The following is a 24,093-nucleotide window of genomic DNA, read 5'->3' as shown; positions in this document are numbered from 1 at the left end:
TTCTGTTGTGTTTTTTTAAAAAATTATCTCAATTCCACTTAACATTGAAAATATTCCCTTGAGGATTACATGATAGGGTATTGTGAGGATTTCGGGGGCAAGATATTTTTAATAGAAGGGGCAAGGAAAGAACTGTGTTGGTTGATCAAGTTTTCATCACTACAGACCCATATACAAGTACATCTCAAATTTCAACTGAAAAAAACCAGATTTTGAAATGTACATTGGTAACTACACCAAAATGACTATTAGTCTGATTAGCCATTTTGGTGCCCAGGAAGATAACATCTTGGTTTATGGGTATTCAGCTCTATGTACCATGCACATGTACTATGGGTACATTTTCCCTATACACCTATATAACATCTGAAGCACCTATACAGCAAACACTTGTGAGGGGGACAGTATCACAAAAGGGCTCCTGACTGGGTAGAGAGGTAGGTTCCTATGCTCATACAATTGTATCAGTATAGGCTGGCTTCAGAAGTTTAACTTGTGTAGGTAAAAAATGGAGCCTGACACTGAGATATAATTTCCCACTATGTGTGTTTGTTTTCTCATATGAAATTCAGAAAGTGAAGTCATCTTAGGTCCACTAAGCCTGTATTGTTAAATGCTATGGAAACACACATCCTTAAGTATGAGGAATGTTACTTTCATAAGATAGGATCATAACATTGCCTTAATCAGCATAAGAATATAATTTATTCTCCTAATGAATGTGATCAAATACTACAATTTTTACAGTTTTAAATTACATTTTAAATACTCTTTCAGCATTAGTACAAAGAAGATATAGATGGCTGTCCACAGACATTTTTGATTTCCATAATTCCTCCTGATATTTGCTTCAGATGGGTCCAAATATCCCTAAGCAGAAACTCAAACTGCTACTAACACGACTCTTTCTGCTATGGTTCACTTCATGCATTCTGTGTAACAAATCTCATGAACCCCATGTGTACAGAGATGTGTTACAATGTACATGTACTACTGGATTTAGCCAGAGGTACTGTAGCAAGTAACATCAACTGTCAGTGGATTCAAGCTTCATGTGTATTCATCAAAGAAGCCACAGGTGACAGTATTCATATGGGTGATGTACAATTTCCTACACAACAATCCCATTTTGCTTCATGTTGGAGGACAGGTGGAGCTTGTGTCATTTACAGAGATGACCCATATCTTAGTGGTATAGCATACACTCTGCACATGTGATCCCAGGTCCAATGCCTAGAATCTCTATTTGAAAGAATTCAGGCAATTGTATTGGGAAACATCTCTTCTCGAAACTGTTGCCAGTTGTGATAAACAATGCTGGGCAAGATGAACCAATGGTCAGACTCAATAGGAAGTAGCTTTATATGTGTAAGGCTAAAATGTCACATATGAAGCTGCCCTGAAATTAATGCTCATCTGGTATTATATAAGCGGTGGAATAATTTATTCAGCTTCCCGTGGCAGGGTTCCTAGAAAGGACTGAAATGAAATACAACATTCTGAGGAAAAATCTCTGAAATGTGATATTATGCTATATTTTATGGAGATGATAGGAGATCTGAGTAATGTGCTTCTATAACTAGGCTGTTGTACACCAGCAGTTCAGCAAGAAAGCTGGAAAGAGACATCAGGGAGTTAAATCTCTCAAGCAAAACTTTTAACTGTCTCCTTTTTACAGGCTGTCATAGGGACCTTGGGAGGTAGCAGAAGTTGGAATTGCATAATGAAATGTTTCCTTATAATACAGCATTCTCTCTCTCACACACACACACACACACACACACACACACACACACACACACCTCTTAATTATGGTAAATAAATACTGTGAATTATTTAACTTTTGTGAATCTCCAAGAGATAACTCATGACTGCTGAAGGGTTTATCTTTTGCCAATCCTGAATTCATACAACACTTATGAGATCCTTCACTCAAAATGTTGTGGTTTTTTTGTTTGGGGGGGAGGCAATTTTTTATTTTTTTTAAAAAAGCATTTTTACAAAAATGCTTCTCTAAAGTTTTCACCATCCATATGAGCTGATGGAAAAACAAAATGACTAGAACATTAACATGAAGATAAATTTTTGCAGAGTGTTTCCATTCAAATTTACTGAAATCCATCTTACTATAGTATGTCGCAGCTGAGCAGGTCAGGTGATTTCATCCTCATTTGCATTTCATAAGCACAGTGATATTGGTGTGACCAGGCATGACACACACAAAATGATCTTCAGAGACAGCGTGTGTATGTATATCACCTGTGTAACTGAGGATTTTGTATCACAGGATACTGGTGAGCTTTATGGTTGTAAGCGAAAGCAGCACTTTGGTTGTATATGTAATAGCTGTACCAAACAGCATGCATAGTCCACAGAAATGATTATAAATAGCATGCATAAGGCACATGTCAAGCACTTCACATACATTATTTTTATCTCATTGATCTTTGCATGATCCTATAAGGTAGGCCAGTTTTATTATCCTTGTTAGAGGGAAGCTGAAGCTGAAAAATCAGGGAGATTTTTAATAGTGATCTGGTGAGTTCATGACTGTGATGAAATTTGAGCTGGAAACTGCCAGGATCACATTCTTAGCTGCTACATTAACCTAGGTCTCAGTACAAAGACTAGATATGTAGTACTTCCCCGTTGCCTTATCAATTTCCCAAACTATCCTCAATATTACTATACCACTATAATAAAAACAATTTTTAAAATACAATAAAAAAATTGCAATCCAACACATAAACTTTGAAAGACATCAAACATAAAGACCAATATATTATCAAGGAGATGTTTAGAGATGGTTGAAACCCCCAAATATTCAACCAGGACAGGCCAACCATAGTTCTTCCTGGCTGAGCTGCTCAGGGGCAGGACCCAAGGGGAAGGAGCTGCCCCCACTTTCCCCAACCATTTTGTGCAAAAAGTAGAAATTGGCTGTTCAATAACCCCTGGTTGGGGCTGCCTTTTAAACCTGACCCATCTGTTTCCGTCCCAGCACTGGGGTGCCCTGCTTGTATTGCCTGTGCTTATGAACATACATCATTGTTGCTTCATTTGGGGGGAGCAAGGCACTTAGTATCCATCACGTCATCCTGTCCCCTTTCCCTCCTGCTCGCCAGGAGGGGGGAGAAAGGGACAGAGTGGAAAGAGGGAATGCCCCTGTGTGACTTTGCTGTTTGAAAGGCTGAGAAGCTAGAGCTGGGGTGTGGCAGCATCCCTGTTGCCAGACAACTGCTTTGTTGGATAGGAGACAGGAGGGGTGGAGTGAGTGTTTGGAAAGGTGGCCAGAGAGAAGTGCCACAGACATGGAGCGGGCACAATCCTGGGTGGGTCTGTGCCACTGTATCTATGACTGTGGTTCCAGAAACTGCGTAAAACCACAGTTATGGCACCATCTGTCTTTGGATGTAACGCTGTGGCAGCCAAACCTCAGGTTTCGGCGGCGAAACTTACTGCAAAGTGAAGGTTCTGTTTGGAGTTTGGCAAGGCAAACTGCAGGTTGCTTTCAGCTTGAAACCGCTGTTGCACGCATTCAGATGCAACAGAGTTCCAACCTGTGCCCTCTTTAACTCTAGTTTCATATTAAGTCTGAATGCAGCCAGGATGTCAGAAGTCATAATATCTAAGGGCCACTATGGCTGGGGATGATGGGAGTTGTAGTCCCAACAACAACTGGAGAGTCAAGTTTGAAGCCCTACAACAATGCAGAGTCTCTGTGGAATCCATCACGGTGGAAACAAGGTCTCACTCAATAAGCATCAAGTAATACCTCAAGTACTGAATAAGATACTGCTTTCTTATTTCACCTGGTCATTTGCACACATGGGAGGATTCCCCCGTCCCCCATTTCAATCAGCCATAAATGTATTTTTCAGATAAAATACTAGCAGTAACATCATGTATCAAATGGTGTTTAAACTTAAATCTACTTTCAGTCCTTTGACTAATAACTCGTATGTGAAGGTTTTTCAAGAGATGGTCCCAAAGGAAGTTCTTGATTTAGAAGAATATAGTTTGAATGTGTTGCACTAGACAACCTGAAAAGTCAACAAATTGTCTTTAAACCGGCAGATAAAGGTGGAGCTCTGGTGATTCTGGAAAGGGAGGAGTATATTCGAGAAGTTTATAGACATCTGGATGACTCTGCTCATTAACAAATCCTATAAATGAAGTACAGAAATTAATTTTAAATATGTTTATGGAAGCAGTTGGCGAAGGATGGATCTCCAAAATCAACATTTGGTTTATTTAACTGGAATCACAATAGAGGATGCATTTATTTTATATAATAACCAAAATGTGTTTGCAATTCTGGGTAGGCCTAGTCTCTGGGTGTGGCTCCATTTATATCTCTAGAATCATTTTTAAGACCATTTGTGTGTGAGATTCCTACTTATCTGAAAGACACAACAGACATCATTAATTCTATTCAGAACTAGCTGGGCTAGGCACAGAGCATCTGCACCTCTAGTTTGCCCACCCCTAGTTTCTCCTCCCCACCCCGTGCCGCTGCTTTTTTGCCCATCCGCTTACTGCCTTCTCCCCCACCCCGCCAGCCATCTTCTTCCCCCACCCACGCATCTCTCTTCTTCACCCACCCGCTGCCGCTGTCTTCTTCCTTCCTACCGCTGCTGCTGCCATTTTCTTTTGCTGCCCACCCACCGCCATTCACCGCCGTTTTCTTTGCCCACCAGCCAGCCTGCTGCCACCACCGTTTTCTCCCCAATCCCCGTCGCTATCCTGGCAGCTGCTTGCGAACTCTTACGAGAGCTGGCACACATGGGATTGGCGATGGGTATGCCATAGATCAGGGGTGGGGAACCTTGGCCCTCCAGCTGTTTTTGAACTACAACTCCCATCATCCCCAGCCACAATTGGAGAGCCAAGGTGTAGTTTCATTATACACAAATATTCCTCAGGAGGAAGCATTGTTAATTATAGAGAAAACTTTAAATAAAAAAAATACAAGAACTACAAACTTCCTACCTTCTAAAGGTTTGCCGACATGGCCCTAAAAAGAAACACAACTTTTAAAAAATTATGCATAGGTACTGTTGGCAGATATCTGGGATAGCTGTGGGATGTAGATTTGCCCTGTAACTGGCAAACTTTTTAATGGGGTAATTTTGAACAAACATAAATTCTCAAAAATAGTATGTTTGTGAAATACATTACAGTATACAAGTGTTAAGTAGAAGATATCTTTTTGATATAAACAGGTTCAGTGGATGAATTAATTAACTCTTGATGGTTTTTGAATACTATTCATAGGACCATTAAATTCTAAATGTCATATGAGGAGAATAAAATTCAAAAACATGGGTACATCTACTGGTAACCTCCAGACTGGATTACTGCAATGCGCTCTATGTGGGGTTGCCCTTGTACATAGTCCGGAAACTACAGTTGGTCCAGATTGCGACAGCCAGGCTGGTCTCTGGGTCATCTAGGAGAGACCATATTACTCCTGTATTAAAGGAGTTACACTGGCTGCCAATATGTTTCTGGGCAAAATACAAGGTGCTGGTCATAACCTATAAAGCCCTAAACAGCTTGGGCCCTGGGTATTTAAGAGAACGTCTTCTTCATCATGAACCCCACCGTTCTCTGAGATCATCAGGAGAGGTCCGTCTGCATTTGCCACCGGTTCGTCTGGTGGCTACTCAGGGATGGGCCTTCTCCGTTGCTGCCCCAAGGCTTTGGAATGCACTCCCTAGTGAAATAAAAGCCTCCCCATCTCTGACAACTTTAAAAAAGTTTTTAAAGATGCATCTGTTCACCCAGGCTTTTAACTGATATTGTTTTGATTGTTTTAATGTTGTTTTTAGAATGTTGTTTAAAAATTTTAAATTGTTGTGTTTTAAATTTTGCGTTTTGTTTTTGTTTTTAATTAAAGTTTTACTTTTGTTTTTATCTTGTTGTAAACTGCCCAGAGATGTAAGTTTTGGGTGGTAATATGTTAAATAATAATAATAATAAATAATAATAATAATTTTCTTGACGCTGAAATAAAATACATGGAAGGAACCTTATTTACAAATGTATAGAGGAAACCTTCACATGTTAATTCTTTATTAGAATATGACAGTTTTCATCCCACGCCTTTGTGTGTGTGGGGACCTTCCCCTATTCACAAATGCTAAGGTTACGTAGAAATTGTAGTACGCTGTCAACCTTTTACAATCAGCCTAAAATATTGCAACAACAACTTCGAAAGGGGTACCCAACCATGAGATTAATCAACACTGTTATAAGGCAAAATGTACGGAAAGGGTTAAATTGTTATCTTCTAAACTATCTATCTTCTAAATTGTTATCTTCTAAATATCCTGGATAGAATGATTGTTCCCATTACTTATGATACTTACTTCCATAAGATCGAATAATTTATTTACAAATGCGGGTACTTATTGCAGAATGTACCCAAGTGTGATAAATGCAAAGTTCTAATATCCAAGTTGTATTGGTACATAGTGGTATGAGTGACTCTAAGATGATAACAACTAATACCTTAGATGGACAGATACCTGTGAGTCAAGTTTCCTGTGGCAACTCTTCTGTCTGTAGCAATTGTGTCAAACTCAAAGAATTTGTGAACCCTTTAGATTCTCGAGAGTACTGGCTTAGAAACCTATTTACCTGTCATACTAAAGGAATAGTCTATATTATGGGGTGTACATGCTTTTTGTTCTATATGGATATGATGACTAGATCAATTAAAATCAGCAGCGTGTCTCTAGAATATATGAAGAAACCATCTTGGAATCCATCATTATTTTGAATATTTATAAGAAAGTCTATGTGGCTTCATTTCCTTTGGACTGATGAATTGCTGACCACAACATTTCATACTGTGGCCTGTATTCTTGATATCCTTTCTACTTACTACTACTACTACTACCACCACCCCACCACCACTACTACTTCTACCGTGTGTTTGTGTGTGTGTGTACACAGCTTTTCAACAAAAGTTTACAAAGCGGTTTACATCGAAAAATAAATAATTAAGATGGTTCCCTGTCCCCAAAGGACTCACAGTATAAAAAGAAACATAAGGTAGACACCAACAGCAGCCACAGGAGGGATACTGTGCTGGGGTTGGATAGGGCCAGTTGCTCTCCCCCAGGTAAATATAAGAGAATAACCACTTTAAGGGGTGCCTCTTTGCTCAGTAGGTGTTTCCTACATTGATGAACTACTTCTTTCTTGATAATGATGAGATTGGACTTTGGATATATCTTGCTTTTAATCATTGATTGATTAAGTGCTGTCAAGTCAGTGTCACTCTAAGCAACCACAGAGAAAGATTCTCTCCAGGCCATAAATAAAATGATTGATTGATTGATTCTCTCCAGGATGATCTGTCTTCAACTTGGCCTTTAAAGTCTCTCAGTGGTACATTCATTGCTGTTGTAATCGAGTACCTCCACCTTGCTGCTGGTCGTCCTCTTCTTTTTCCTTCAACTTTCCCCAGCATTATGGACTTCTCAAGGGAGCTGGGTTTTTGCATAATATGTCCGAAGTATGATAGTTTGAGCCTGGTCATGTGTGCCTTCAGTGAAAATTCTGGATTGATTTGTTCTATGAGCCATTTGTTTGTTTTCCTGGCTGTCCACGGTATGCTCAAAAGTCTTCTCCAGCATCAAAATTCAAAAGCATCAGTACTTTTTCTATCTTGCTTCTTCAAAGTTCAGTTTTTGCATCAAAGTCCAGCTTTCACATCCATAGAGTGTCACGGGGGAAACCATTGTCTGAACAATTCTAATCTTTGTAGGTACAGACACATCACAGCATCTAAATATTCTTTCCAAGGCCTTCATTGCAACCCTACCAAGTGGTAATCTGCAGCATTTTTCTTGACTGATGGATCATTTACTGTTGATGGTTGATCCTAAAAGGCAGAAGCTATCTACCACATAAGAAATATGTATGTTTTTTTATGATTTTAGGCCAATTTATTTTTAGTGTTTAATAGTGTATGCTTTATATTTTTAATAATTGTTTTTACTATTTATAATTTTTAACAAATATGTCAATTTAGATTTATTATAGCATCTTTCTAGGAATAATACTGGATTCTCTGTAGACCATTGTTCTGTTTTTTGAATCCAATTATATTGGTCCGTGTGTTTGTTAATTTTTCACCTTTGCCACATTGCCTACTGGCTTATTTCCAGAGCAGGCAAAGTGTTAGGACTCAGAGCATTTCCAAACACAAAGCAGTTTCAGTTGCTGAGGGCTTATCTCATGTTATGATCCGGAGTGCATTGTTTGTTACCACTTTGGGTCTTGTCACAATGAAGAGAGAGATTAACATTTGCTTCTACAACAACAACCTCAGAATAGCTCGCTTGCAGAAGCAGTGGCTGGGATGGGTCATTATCTGTGCAGAGTTTAAGCAGCTTAAAAGGATTTGGTGTGATGATAACAGATTGGATTCTGAAGTACAGTTGATATGGTAATATATTGTGGCCTTGTACATATACTAAATGCAACTTATACAAAATTTAACATAGTTCCCAGTACCTAACTGCCATAGATCCCAGTCCTTGGCTAAGGAACCTCATAGTCTGAGGCTAGGACCTAGCTTGGTGAGCATCTCAGCCTGTGGGTACTTAGGCTTCAAAACCTTCTTCAGGTACAGAAGGGAATAGGGCTGTGGAAAATGGCCCTGCATTCATCCTGTACTTTAGTATACTTCTCCTAGAACAGGGAAGGGCAAACTTGACCCTCCAGCTGTTGTTGAACTTCAACTCCCATCTTCCTCAGCTGCAATAAATTGTGGCTGGGGATGCTGGGAGCTGTAGTCCAGAAACAGCTGGAGGGACAAGTTTGCTTATACCTGTCCTAGCAAATCCTAGTTGGTAGCACAAATCGATTCTAACATTCCATCACAAACTGAGATTTTTAAAAAGATGTAAAGAAAGCTAAGCACACCTACATTTAAAGAATTTAAAAGCAAATTCTTCCCGAAGAACTTTCAGAAGAATCACACCTAATTCCCCACTGAAATCAATGAGGAATAAATATGTAGCTTAACCAACTATAAGGTCATTCTCATGGCCGTAGGCACTGTGGCTAATGAATGCCGAGGGTAAAGCAGGAACCTACCTGCCTTTCCCCCACATGATCCAAGCTCACAGAGGGCTCCACCACTTGTGCTCCCACACAAGCAGCATGGTGGCGGCTGGCATGGCGAGCAGCAGGTGGGGGAAGACAGTCCAGCCACCAGATATCCCACAATGCACCGTGCAAGCAGTGCGGTGCACTAGGACATCCCTGGCTGCCGGGACGCACCTTCCCCTGACTCTCTGGTAAGTATGGCTGCCGGCAGCCTGAAAGGAACTGCCCGCAGTCTGCTCATTCACATGACCATGCAGTGAGGTAGGAAGCACATGCACCTCTTCCTATCTCACCTTCAGCCTGGGTTTCAAATCCAGGCTACCCAGTGGAGGAGCACCAGGATTGGAGGTGATTCCAGCGCTCCTCACAACCAGCCCTGCTTGGGCTAGCACTGCCCTACCCAGGTAGGGCTGGTGGTGAGAACAACCCCATTGTCTCTGATCCACAGTGAGAATATAAAGCACAGTCTTTGAGAAAACATTGCTGCAGAAACCGACATATGAGATTTGGAACTGTCCTGCAATCCTCATAATAAATATTAGGTTTGTGTGGTTGCATCAGCTCAACAGGCATGTCAGCTCCAGTATACTCTTTGTCCAGGATTACTGGATAGAGTTCTGCACTGACAGCAGGGAACCCCAAGAGTTTCCATCTGAGTTCCCAGCTGTCAGTGCAGAACTTAGAGTTCCGACATTCCTGCCAGGCATGACAGGAGCTGCTGTTCCCCTGCCCTCCCCACCCTCTCCTCCCCCTCTTTACATTGGACTAGGTGGGGAGCAGGAAACAGGCTTCATACTGTCCTCTTTTCTCCTTACCCTATGTGGAGCACTCAGCAAGCAGCATCATGGCCATTCCTCCTGTGGTTTTAATTTAAAACATTTTCCCCCTTTGAATAAGGTTTAGATCACCAAGGCTAGGGTTAGTAGGTTTTTTTAAAGCAGTGTAGACATGGCTAAACATTAGGAGGGTGGGACTGATCTGCCCATGCTTCTGCAGGATCTCAGTGGGTCCATTTGCACTGCTGTAGGCTCACAGTAAAGCCCCAGGGGTTTGGGGTACTTGTGCAAGAGCGCAAATATTACAAGTAGCCTGCTGAAGTTTGGAAGTCCTAGTTAGATAGGAAACACATTGCTGTGTGATCAAGTAATGTGTTCCAATCTAACTAGCTCTTCCTGAGTGCAGGCAGGCTCTTAGAAGTATTTGCACTTTGGTTCAAACACCTAACATTGTCAGGGTTTTACAGTGAGCTTGCAGCAGTACAAATGGATCTACCAAAAGCCTGCAGCAGCACTGGAAGATCAGCTCCACCCTCCTAATGATGCACAACATGTGAACCAGTGTCTTTTATAACACCGGCTGATGTAAACATCTTCATGTATATAGGTATCTATATCTATTTCTACAGTGGTGGATTAACGGAGAGGCAGAGTAGGCATTTGCCTACGGTGGCAAAATTTGAGGAGCAGCAAATTTTGCCCCTCAAATTTTACCACCCGTCTCTGTGGGCAGTGGCAGCTCCAACAAGGGTGGAGTGGGCGAGGAGAAAGTTCCCCCTTATGCCTTTTTAAAAAGGCAAACCTTTTTTGTTTACAGTAAAAGGGCGGCAAATGCCATTTTGCCTATGGGCAGCAAAAACTTAATCCACCCTGTATATCTATAAATGGAGATCGAGGATATACAACCTCTGGCCCTTTCCCCCTTTGGTTCTAATGCTTTCGTAGTCAAAAGAGGGGATGGACCATAGCTTAGCAGTAGAGGGTAAGGAGAGTTGGTCTTGTGGTAGCAGGCATGACCTGTTCCCTTAGCTAAGCAGGGTCTGCCCTGGTTGTATATGAATGGGAGACTTGATGTGTGAGCACTGTAAGATTCCTTAGGGGATGGAGCCATTTTGTTAAGAGCAGAAGGTTCCAAGTTCCCTCCCTGGCATCTCCAAGATAGGGCTGAGAGAGACTCCTGCCTGCAGCCTTGGAGAAGCCACTGCTAGTCTGTGTAGACAATACTGAGCTAGATGGACCTATGGTCTGACTCAGTATATGACAGCTTCCTAGGATATGCTTTTCATTAAAATGGTTTCAGGCTCACTCTCTGGCATTCTGGCATTTCCTCTTAAATGATTCAGGTAGTAAGACTGGGAATGACCTCTCCGTTTTCATTTCTGCTACTATTTAATATGTTTCCTTTAGACTGTTTAACATGCTTCCTTTAACACTGTTACTATGAAGGCTGAAGAGAAAAGAATCCATTAAAGCTTTGTTTCCCCCTTCCCCCAAGTGCTGTTTATAGTTAGGCACTTCATTTTTGCATTTCTCATTTTCCCCACATTTTTGTGATAACTTTCATCAGCATTCATAATGCATATGACAATTCTCAAGCTCTTAGATACCATTTCCACCTCTTTTTCCAATGATGGCTGTGGCCATATGCCCAAAAGTGGGGGTGCCAGCTGTGAATTGTCTATGGTAAAAATTGTAACTGATGACTGGTAATGTCAATCTCTAGGACTGTGTGTGTTTATAAGAACGGGAAAATGCATGTCCCTGGATCACTCCAGTTAAATATTTATTTGTTTGTTTGTTTGTTTGTTTATCACATTTGTACACCGCCCCAAACTTTCGTTTCTGGGCGGTTAACAATAGCATAAAACAAGTTAAAATATATGCAAACACTTAAAAAAATTGACAATTTAAAAATCATCCACAAATGAAAAACTTTAAAATTTTTAAAGAACTGAAAAAGCTTAGGTGAAGAGGTGGGCTTTCTAAAAATGTTCAGAGATGGGGAGGATCGTATCTCAGTAGGGAGCGCATTCCACAGTCTCGGGGCAGCAACTGAGAAAGCCCGTCCCCATCCCCGTGTGAGGTGAATGTAAATAGTCATGTTCTTTATGGGTTGGTGTTTTATTTTAAAAAGAGCTGATTCCTACAAGTCTGGAATTAAACTATATCCACATCACAAATCTCAGGGTTCTTTTTAATGCAATATTTGTGACATTGTTAATGTAGAAGCCATGGTGCTGCTGTGGTGCAGCTCTTTCCCCTCACGCAGTTCAAGTATTATGGGATGCCATGTGGGAAGAGCCACAGTCAGACTCCTCCCAGATGGCCCAGCACTTCTGAAAGTACCTTCATGTTGGTGCATGAAAGAGCCATGCTACTGTGGTTCTTATGCCAGAAATGTAATAAGTGAAGAGATCCATACTGGAGATCAAAAGGCATTCTTAGTATAATTGTTAAAGTTCTTTGGGCTATTTGCTCTTTTTAAAAAAAAAACACCCAATCTTAATTCTTTTTTTAAAAAATGGGGTTAAGGTAATATAATCATAGTGGAACTTTTTCTGTGGGTTTGTTTTTTTGTGGGGGTTTTTTTTGACATTTTTGCCTTACTAAATGTGTGAGGTCTATATGGGATAGGACGGGTATTTGATTTCTTCCTGGACCTGCAGTTTTATAAAGCTAGACTCAAGTTTATACATTTGCTCATCTTGTCTGATTAAGTTCATGTAGCTTCTATCTTGCTATATTAATCCCTTGTGTTTTATCATGCAATCCCTACTCCAACTGGCACCATCTCTACCACAGTAACTACATGGAAGCTTTTCATAATGTAGAGCTCTGGTGTAGTAACCTATATTTAACTTGTCAAGGCCTATTAGGATGATGCTCCACATTTGTTCCACAGTTACTACATCATAGAACAGTTGATCTCCAGCTTTTTAAAAACACCAATTGCCTCTAACAAAATCAGATAAAGATGGAAAAAGGAAGAATGTTGTTTGGACGCTTAGCAAGGAAGTTATGAAAAAAGTTCAGATTAATGTTCAGTCCCTTTTGATTGTGTTATTGTGTTGTTGTTTTTTCATATTTTAATATTCCAAGCCAGTCTGTTGAATTGGAAATGCTTGGTTTTAGGCTGTCTTGAGGCCAATTCAGACTACCCACAGTGTGTGTTGGGATTGTTGTACTTATGCATTATGCATGTAGTGGAAGGGTAATTCTTGTAGGCTCCAGTTGACCAGTGGCACATCCATCTAAGGTCTGAGCCTTTGCTGGAATTCTCACAGAATTAGCTCACTGTGAGCAACATGCAAGCAAATGCAAAATCTAGATCCTGATCTAGCATGCATTGTTGTTTATTTATCTCTTTAAAAATGGAAGTTGATCAAATCAGCTTGACACTCCATACATCTTGAAGGAAGAGTCCTATTTCACAGACAGATGGCAAATTGCTCAGCTGAAAACATGGTTTGTGTGCTTTATTTTATCTCTTATTTATTTTACTTATATCTAAGATCTTTTTCTTAGAATGCTCAGAGCAACTTTCCATGTGGGCCCTTGTGGTCTCCCTTCCAGGCACTGATCAGTTTATTTATAGAGCTGCCGGAGCAGGTCTATAGTTAAAGTGAATAGTTCTTTCAGTATTATATCATTATAAAATCTGAAAAATCTCTTGATCATGGGCAATTTATTCCATCAGCTGGAAATATCCCATCAGTTGAAGAATCTATCTGACTAAATTTTAGAAAATTATCGTGAAGAATTGTGAGTTATAGCAGCTTAAAGCTTGAGATGGGCAGACATTCCATGCTTGCAATTGTTTATGTGACCAAAACATAGCTTATATTTCTCCCTTTGCTAACATAGTTTATGTCAAAATTCAAGAACCTGTAGCATCTGGTTTGATGAAAATCCATTAGGTATTCCTGTAGTTGTGAGATTTCAAAGTCCCTGATTTAAAGCAATCATTTAACTAAGGGCAAGAAGCACAATTCATGTCTGAATGGGATATTGAAGCTTCCCAGATGGAATAAGCTTCCTAAAAGAACAATGGTGGTCACCAGAATGAGAAGCCTGCAGCAAAGTGTATTGGTTAGGGACATGCAAATCGTTTCGTAGTTGAATCAATTTGACTTGAATCTGGTCAATTCAAGTGATTTGCGCTCGTAATGAATCTGCCCTGTCATGCCTGGCCAAAAGAGAACTAGAATAGAATATTCGCAGATTAGATTCAAATCGATTCGAGATTTGATTTTCCCTTTGTCATTGATATTGCATCATATCCCTTGGGTGCCAACTACCACCCAAATCCCAAAGGAATTGGGCAAAAGGGTGATTTTTTTTTTGAATTTTTGAATTTGGAATGGTTTTATTTTTTCTGCCATAGGGAATAATGGGGATTCAAAAATGGCCCCATTACTCCCCGTGGGTAGCTACAAGGTGGTCCAAAGTGGATTGCAGGGTAGGGAACATTGGATGTCAATTACCCTCCAACCCACAAGCCAGTGGCTACTCTGTGTGTGTGTGTGTGTTTTTTTTAAAGGGATTTTTGGAAGTGTTTAGACTTTTTATCACAATGAATCCCTATGAAGACTAATTATACACCAAATAGTCTAAACACTCAAAAATTTCTAAAAAATAAACTGAGACCCTCATTGGCTTGTGGGTCAGGGGGAATTTGTGGCACCCCATGTACCAATGACCCCCCCTTTCTTATTATAAAAGGTTTGTCTATAGAAATATATGTTGTTGTCCTTAACTCAAATGAAAGGGAAAGTAGAGAATTGATGTGCCACTGCCCTATAGCTAAATAGTTAATGCTGGACATATATTTTTGTAGAATATTTTTACTGCTCATGCAGTAAAAATTCTCAGCTTACAATTTCTGTGGGTGTTGGTGCATGAAGCCAGTGTAGTGTAGTGCTTCAAGCAGGGGCATGGCCAGTTTGGAGTGGACCCTGGGACAAGAAGTGAAGATTCGCCCCTGCTGCCTGTGGCTCTCCATCTTCTTTTCCTTCCCCCACCTTCGCAAGTCTTTGCTGTAAAATATCTGTAAGGACATGGGGGGCGGGAAATGATTGGGCAGGTTTCATTTTCCTTCTGCCTGTTCACCTGGGTAGCAGGTCTGGGCTACCTAGGTTCAGTGCTGTTAAGTTGGGAGGCCTCGCAGCTCTCCAGATTACCATGGATTCATGTGTTATCCCTGTTTTATCCAGGGATCTGCCCTACCTTCTTTTGTGTTTGTTTGTACTGCTGTATGGCTTTAAAGTGCTCCTGGGCAGCCGGTGGCCATTTTAATCATAGAGTCCTGTGGCTTGTGGGGCCAGGGAAAGGAAAGCTGCTGCATTACTGAGGGCTGCCTCTCTGCTGTTCCTGCAATGCATTATGGCATATGCGGAAACCCCAGCTCCCAGTTTCAGTGATGGAGAACACCGCTGTGACATTCATGTAGGCACATGACTTGCAGAGCCCAAAGGAGGCTCTGGTCATCTGGGAGGTTTGGGGAAAGAATGTTCCTTCTCTCCAGCGCCCCCCCCCCCCAATATGATTGTGAGAATGAATCCAGTATTATTGACATGCCCTTTTTCTTGTTCCCGTGCAATTATCACACAGCCCCCATGCACACAGACACTTGCATACTTGCGTGTGCTCCTTCCTCTGGCACATTTTTGACATATACAGCTACTACAACTACCTCAGACACTCATGCAACATCAGCAACTGTTCCATCTGTTTTATTTGCCTGTTCATGCTCTCTCTCTCTGACACACACACTCACAGGAAACTGAGTCCCAGATTTTGCCCCAGGATTTAGGGGTGAATGGAACCCCATTGCTAAGGAATGTTTGTGGATGGGTAAGAAGCAGAGGAAAGGAGTATTAAGATTTTACCTTGTTTTTAAGAAGAGCAGGATTCAGAAAGGGTCCCTAAGCAACTTTAACGGAAGATATTTTCATCTGTCAAGCTTCAGGAGGGAAGGAGGAGGCGGAAAGTGTCATGCAGTGTTTCTTCCTCCTCCTCTCCTTGTGACTGGGTTAGCTGATACTCAGCAACATTTCTTTTGCAACTCAGTCTGTCAGAAAGGCTGAGGGGGTGGGTGGGCTGAACCTAAGCACTAGCCAGATAGGAGAAGAGGAGGAGGGAGGGATGCTGCCTGAAACACTTTCCAATTCCCCTCCTGCAGAAGACTTGTCTTGCTTGAAGCACACCAGGAATCCATAGCCCAGGTGCATGCCATACTGGTCTGCTCATGCTGCATGCACAGGAGCAGATAACCCAATTTAAAATGTATGCCAGCTGCACACAAGCCCTCCCTCCACACAAACATTTCATTTACATGTCCACGTTGCTTTAAATTGGGTCTCACTTTTAATTAAAAATTCACCATGCAACAAATTATCTTTTCTTTGGTGAATGTTGCTACTATTTATATTCGTCCATGGCAAGGGCAGTCTTTCTTATTTATTGTACAATACGGAGCCCCTTATGTAATCCTCTACTTTACAAATCCCACTGAGCACAGTTTAATCAAACCAGAGCTTAGCTCCCCGCTCCCTGCCCCAGTTCTTTTAAAGTTGTAATTTTATATTCATTAGACAAGACAGTCAAAATAAGCGCAAAACTTAGTATTATAATAATAGTTCAAGCTGAATAGTGGAACCTTGATCCACAGACCCTAAAGCGGAGCAGTGTGCTTCATGCAGACTGCTGCACAAAATGATCTCTGGGAACTGAAGGTGGGGTGTTTTAACTCCATATATCACCTTTTCCACGTGGAGAAGGCACCTGCCTACCTTTTTGATCATTTTATCTGTTTAATCTGGTTGAAGAGAGTCATTCTAAATGAGCATATAGAAACTACAACCTGATCGTTCTGCCCCTTTGCAAGCTGTAAGTTTACATTTAGTTCACTGACTTTGATATGGTAGGCACTATTTTCTCCGGGGAAATATTCCCTACAGAAAAGTTCAGAATCCCATAGTCAATAAATGGGGTGAAAAAAAGGTGGGGTGGGGGTGGGATAAGGAAGGGCTGGGCTTCAATCCTGTACACAACCAGCTACCTAAATCCCACTGGAGTCTATGGGATATGCAGTGTATTCCTATCTATGCTTACTCAGGAACAAATCCAGCTATGTTTAACAAGGATTATTCCCGATCAAAGTATGTTTAAGATTGCAGCTGTAAGCAATTTTAACAAGATTGCAGCCTTTCTGATTATACAGAAGTAAATAAAACGGTGGTATACTTGAAGCACTTTTATACTATCTGTTACTTTTTTCCTCTTCATAGAACTATATCACAGAACAGTTTGGCGGTGCAGGATTTGGTTAGATGCTGTGTCATTCAAACCAATACAATTTTTTTGAGCTAAGGCTGTAAGTGATATGAAATCTCTCCCCTGAAATCGCTAGTCTATATCGTTATATCAACTCTACAGTTGTAGCACAACTTAAAGTAACTACAAACAGTAATGTTTTCAACTAATAATATCCTGAATAGGCTTTTTTTATCTTGTAATAGGTAAGTGCGGATCACCCCATAACCAGAGTGTAATGAAATTGTCAACATTCTCTTCATTTCTTCTTTTCCTGACAAATGGTGTGAACATATCACCTTTTTCTCCTAATGGAAAACCTAACTGGAATATATCAAAATGCTATTAGGTTTTTCATTTTCTACCACAATTTAATGCTGGGGAATGCATACAACCTTCATGCGTGCACTACTGTAAAATATTCCTTGTCCCTGATAAAATGACTGCATTGGAACAAAAAAAATCAAGCAGAATCATTCATTTATTTTGCAATTCTTTTCTTATGAGCACTTTTGAAGCATGTGAAGGGGGATTTCCTTGGCTTCTCAATTGCACAGAGATTATTGTTAACTGAAATTGTTCTTTTTAAAAATGTCACCTAATTTCACTATGTAAAACATGTGTATCTAGTTTAAGTGTGTGTCTAATTAAAGAGTTTGTGGAGTCAATGGAACTGGCAGAAAGAACAGGAAATTTAGTCATTAAGAGTATGCACAGTATTTTTAGCACATGGGATGAACTGAAAATGCAATTGCCATAAGTTACAGAAGCTTCTTATTGCAATATTATGTGGAAATAGAGGGATCAAATCCCTTTATTCTCAAGAGAAATCTATGTACCCTATTCACTCTTTAATTCATTCTGTCTTGGTTCAGACCAATAATGGGATAGACAATAAATTCATACTTGTATGCATAACATGTACATGGAGATGTAAGCAGACTGCAAAAGAAGCTCCTTTGCCAATAAGCCCCCTTTCCCCCTTTTCTCCGACATGATTGCATTGTGTAGTATATGCATAGCTTGAATGTTGCTATTACTAGAGCATAGGGAGGAGGCAGGTTGAATATGACCTGAAGAAAATGTTTAGCATGACTGTAATTCATTGGTCTGTTTGTACACAGGATATTTTGTTCAATTCCTTGATAATTGTAGTCTGTAATGCCTAATTGAAGGAAATCAAGAAAATCAAATAAAAGATGAATAGAAAAAAAAGTTACCTCTATAGATACAACCCTGCTGTCATCATCTGGAACGGAATTTAGCCCATCAGTCAGGTCTATGAGAAGGCAAAGAAGAAAGCTATCTGCCAGAGTGTGTCCACTGCAAAGCAGATGACCTAAAATACTAAATCGAGACACATAGTGGTCAACTTTTCAAATCATTTGCCATTGATCTCAGATAGACATTAAACAATGAGGCTGGGCACACGAGCAGCCCTACCCAGGTTAGGCAGCCCTACCTGGGTAGGGAGGCTCATGTGCAGACTGATCCTGGCTCTTTCTCCCCCTGTAGCCCATGTTTTGTACCTGGGCTTTTACCTGGGTTAAAGGGCTCAAGGGTGCCATATACTCCAGGTCCAGGGTCATGTGTATGCCTGGACTGCCTGCAGCCCAAGCATACACTGAGCTGGGCAGGAAGAGCACCCGGCTGAGGGAGGATGCCTCATTGCACCACGCTCCTGGCACAGTGCATTGAGGGATGCTGTAGGACTTCCTGCTTGGGTTCCCTGCTTTGCCGCTCACTGAGGCACTGTGTCATGCGTCCGTCCTCAGATAGCAAAGAGGAAGGGGAAGCTGGCAGTCTGCCAGCCGCTGCAAGGGAACCCAAAGGGCAGAGCCCAACTGTCAGCCCACAGCAGATAGCTGAGGTAGTTTCAGTCGAAGCTCCAGGACGAACCGGGACCATCAGAGTTAGCAGAGACAGGGAATGGAGAGCAGAACACTGAGATAAACAACGAATCTCCTTTGCCGTCTCCTCACCACAGAAGATTGATGAAACGCCAACAACAGGTAGATGAACTCAGGAGAAGTAGGCGGCCGCTTAGCAAATCAGATAAACCATGATTCGGTACCAGCTGGCCGAAGGCGAAGACCAATTAAACCAGGCTATAAATTAAATCTGAAGACTGCAACCAAACGCTGATAAGCAACACGTCACTGTGAGCCTGCTTCCGCCAAGCCTCAAGATGCAGAGGGCCCTCCAGCTTCCAGCAACCTTGACTAACCGTGTTTTCGTTGCCAGACATGCAGGCTCCTGACACACTGCTTGTGTGCTGTGGTGAACAGCAGAGCAAACAGGGGAGGGTGCTTGTGTGCCTGCCTCCCCACCAGCCCTCCGCCCCACCAGTGATTAAGGTCATGTGCACAATCTTAATAGGTAGCAGTGAATAGACAGTAAGATAGATGTTTTATTTGCCAGGACAAACAGGATCTTCAGCAGAAGACCACAGTATAGGTTGGCCTTTCTAGTTAGTCTTTCTTTGTCATCAACTCTGCCTGCCCTCCAAATACTATGGCAGTAGATCTGGAGACACTCAAAAGTATTTAAAGATATTATTGCTACAACAGAATGTATTCAAAGTCACCCAGTACAACATGAGACTGTCCAAGGAGTTCTCTATTCGTGTCAGAATATTCAGGGAATGGGGGGATCTGTCCCTGACACGTGAGAAGCTTCTCCACCACCAAGTTACAGTATCTGCAATACCCAAAGAAGCTGTGGGAGAAAAGGGATCCTTCGCTTTGTGCTGGGAAATCATTACTATTTATTATTTATATATCACTTTTCAATTAAAAGGTTCTTAAAGCGTGTCCTTAAAGGGATTACAATCTAAAAACAAAACAAAATGGAACACAAGGTTACACCAAGATGGAACACCAGCTACATCCACTGGAGAAATGCCCTGCTGGTATTGAAAAGGAACAGTTGCTCTTTCCCTTCTAAATAGAAAGAGAATCATCACTTTGAAGGGTGCCTCTCTGCCCAGTTAGCAAGGGAAATGGGCATTTGGTGGCAGGCAGTTGCCAAAAAGAGATATATGGTTACCAATGGCTACTCAGCTACCACATCTGTGGACCTCTACTTGCAAGCCATCTGAAAGAAGGCAAATAAGATGGGAGGATTAGGGGACTCCTTACCATTGCATCTCCCTTTCCCTATTTCTTTCCTCCATTTGTGTTCTCCCCCATTGTCAACATTCAGATTGGTAACTTGTCATGAGTGCTTTGTCTTGTTTCATACATTACTCTGTAGAGCAGGTGTAGGCAAGGTGAGACTCTCCAGGTGTTGCTGAACTATGATTCCCATCACCCCAGCCTCAAATTATTACAGTGGGTGTGATGGGATTTGCAGTTCTGCAACATCTGGAGAGCCACACATTGTCTACCCCTACTGTTGGGCATCATATGCATTAATGACACTGTATTAATTATATATAACAATAACAAGTGTTCACAGTGTTGCATGAAGATGCGTAACTTGGCATGTTATCTACCCATATGCCTACTGAAAACAAGTGTCTTCATTATGTTAATTGTACATGTGATGTGAACCTGAGAAAAATGTTATATAAGGTTTTGAAATCGGGATGCATTTAGAGCCAATAGGGATGTGCGAATCGATTTGGGTACAAAATGATTTGTACTCAAATCTACCTGTTTTTGGAGATTTGTGGACAAAACAAATCGGCCCTGTGCTAGCTGGCCAGATTCGGGTCCAAAACAAATCGCCCAGATTTCGGACCTGAAAAATTTGTAGATTGAGACCTTCATTTTTGTGGTGATCTCTCTTTCTGTCTCTATTTTATGTCAGGAATTTTTTTTTTTTTTTTTTTGGAAAATCCTTCAGATTGGTGACTTACAGTGTGCAACGATTGGCTGGCAATTCCCCCCTGGTTCCAGATTGGCTCATTTCCATTCGAATCTTGTGTTGTCAGGAGTAACTGACCCCACATTGGCTAGGATAAAGGTCAAAGAAGGGACAAAGGTGGGGGGAGTTTGAAGGAGGGGTTTTCAAATATACTTAAGCCACCATTTTGCCTTTCTGGCTCGCAGGAGAAGAGAGAGAGGGAGAGCCAGAGGAGCTTTGCTTTGCCTCGCCTGCCTGCTGCCTGGAGTGGATTCTCTGCTTTTTGTTCCTGCTTTCCTGATTGAGAAAAAGAGGAGATAATTTTTCACCCTTTTCCTGTGGCTGAGAGAATCACTGCCTGCACTTGCTCTGTGTGAGAATCAATTTGGATACAAAATGATTTGTACCCAAATCTAGCTGAATCTACCTGTTTTGGGAGATTTGTGGACAAAACAAATTCCCCCCTGTGCTAGCTGGCCAGATTCAGAGCTAAAACACATCAGGAGTGATTCGATTCAGGTACAAATAGAATAGAAAAAATTGATTCATGCACATCCCTAGAAGCCACCCAAACTTTTGAAAGGAAGTATTAGTGCTGACCATTAGTCTTTGTCTACACCAGTTGTTTATCTTGGATACCCCTAACTTCAGCAGTGTCCCTGAGTGTCCTCTTCCATATTTTGTTTTTGAGAGTTCAATGCCTTGTTAAAGAGAGAGTAGCTTTGGCACATGGTTCCTCAAGGTCTGGTTTGGACAGAGACTGTGAATGTGAATTGCATCCCCTTCAAGCTTGCTGCTTGAGATAGCAAGTGTGCTTACCTACAATTAAATTGATTGCCAAGGAGGTGCATTAGCTGCAAGCTGGAGTGCCTATCCATGAGTAAATTGAGTAGGCAAGCCAGATTGTGGGCTGAAGCTGCAATCTGCCCCCCGCCCCCCACCTGCCAATAACATTTATGAGTAAATGTGCAAGTTTGTCTTGTGAGACAGCAAGCTAATGCAGTTGCTCACAAGTAAATTGTTTTTTATTTGTCCTTTGCTGTCTCTTTTGTTGCCCATTGCTCCCCAGATGCTCTTTGCACTTATGCACTGCAGACAAGATACACAAAGGCTTGCATCTAAGGAACCACAAGTGCAAGGAAGTTCATGGAAGACAATTTATCCCCCCCTTACCAAAGCTGCTCCCTGAAATGTCTCAAGAGAGGGGAACAAGTGGGATGGGTCATGCAAGGCTGACAAATTCTACAAATCTGTGCAGAACTTACAGGGTCTTTAATCCTTGAATTTTCCTCTATTGTATTTTTTAAAGAAATATTATTTCTTCTTATTACTATACAACCAATGCACAACACTGATTGTATAATAATAGAGTAAAATAAGCAGTGAGAAAGAGATATATATTCCTACCCTGAGGACCTTTCAAGCTAATTTTGGCACTAGAGGAGGGAGGAGAGAGAACAGGGCAAAGGTAACTAGGAATGAATGTGAACAGAACAATGTTGTATGAGTTCAATTGAGCAAATAACCTCATCATAAAAAACAAGTTTGAAAGCATATTTTAAATACCAAATTGGAGAGGGTAAAATATTTTGATTAGTGCCATACAGATGCAAAGGGCCGTCTTTGCAGCAGATTTTGAATATGTCAGCCAACAGCATACAGATCTGGTCCACTGAGTAGCTGAAGACAGGTGTTTTACGCGTCTCTCTCATCAGTGCAGTGCAGCTATTGTCTCAGCCAGGGACATCATCAGTCTCTAGGAAAAGTCGAGATCAAATGTAGAGGTCATTAACTGGCACCTTTTGGTCTTGCTATAATAATATCCCAATTGCACACACGGCAATTTACATAGCATTACCCAATATGCTTTGTGCTGCAATTTGGCTTTTGGAGGTCACTCTAACTTAACTGTCTTAAAAGAATGCCTTTTCTAAGCATCAAAGCCATACATTTACATGTGCTGCTGTATTCCTTCTTGGCAGCTTCTGTGAAACAAAGATATTGAATTGTACAGGGATTCATGAAAATGTCCCCATTTGGGGTGGGGAGGCAGCGAGGGGGGTGGGGCACAACCCTGACATGTCAGTCCAATTAACTCCTGGCTATTTTAGGCTTTTGAAACTTTTTTGAATATGTACACAACTGTAATTTTTAAAATTCTGCTTTAGACAGTTTTTATGTCTTATTTTTAATTAGAGATTTGAAATATCTGCCTCATTCATTTTCTTCTGCCTTAGCCGCTCATAGTGAATGCTCCATCCACTAGATATCTGTCAGAAATTTGGATTGGATACCCATTACTGAGATTGATAGCCATTATCAAACCTCAAAATACTTGTGTGTTCTTTTTTAAATATTAGCTGTCACACTGTGATAAGTTGTGTTCAGTTATATGTTGTGTGGCATAATGCATAACCCAGGGGGGACTCAGGAAGGGGGAGAGCATTTTGTATTTTAAACTCCATGACAGAGAACAGAAGCAGAGTGGACAACAACAACAACAACAAAGGAACAATGTCCATGGCAGTGGTGGTGGTGGTGGTGGTGGGGAACTACAGCTCCATTTAACATTCAAGATGCATTTTTCAACATTATTTTGGCAGATCATAACCTGTGCTGAAATGAAGCGTTGGCTGGCTCCACTCTAAGAGCATATGTGAAGGACTGGCCAGGATTGTGTGCACATTGCCTTTTAAAAAGAAGCTGCTATCCAGCTGTTTGGTGAGTATGGAGAGCGGGGAGATCAAATCCAGCCCCCTTCTCCCTATTCTAAATATCTGATCGGTGTAATTTGCCCCCACGCTGAGAAAGACATGAGGCAATAATAATAACTCAGGCAATTGTATGCGGGTGAAAGGGCCACAGCTTTATTAAATAACTAGATGACTGAAGCAGATCAAACTTTTCACCTCCCAAGCAATGTGGGTACAGCAGTCAGGCAGGAGGCCAGAAAATAGAGGCTTTCTCCCAAGCCTGTTTGGGATCATCATGCCCTCAGTCAGAACAGAGGGTCAAAGCAATCTGG

At 41.3% G+C, this 24,093-nt stretch overlaps 1 long non-coding RNA gene across 1 annotated transcript in view; it reads left to right on the top strand.

Moving 5' to 3' along the window:
- LOC128325288 (uncharacterized) overlaps positions 1-23,793 on the top strand; it is a 75,284-nt gene extending 51,491 nt beyond the window's left edge. Inside the window, exon 3 of the long non-coding RNA XR_008307349.1 lies at positions 23,672-23,793. This is a non-coding gene — a long non-coding RNA (uncharacterized LOC128325288). The remainder of the gene's footprint in view (positions 1-23,671) is intronic.
- The last annotated feature ends 300 nt before the right edge of the window (positions 23,794-24,093 follow it).

This window comes from Hemicordylus capensis, chromosome 4 (assembly GCF_027244095.1).
Source record: "Hemicordylus capensis ecotype Gifberg chromosome 4, rHemCap1.1.pri, whole genome shotgun sequence".
Taxonomy (NCBI): domain Eukaryota; kingdom Metazoa; phylum Chordata; class Lepidosauria; order Squamata; family Cordylidae; genus Hemicordylus; species Hemicordylus capensis.
The sequence above is the reverse complement of the archived record's forward strand: the minus strand, read 5'-3'. Positions and strand labels throughout refer to the sequence as shown.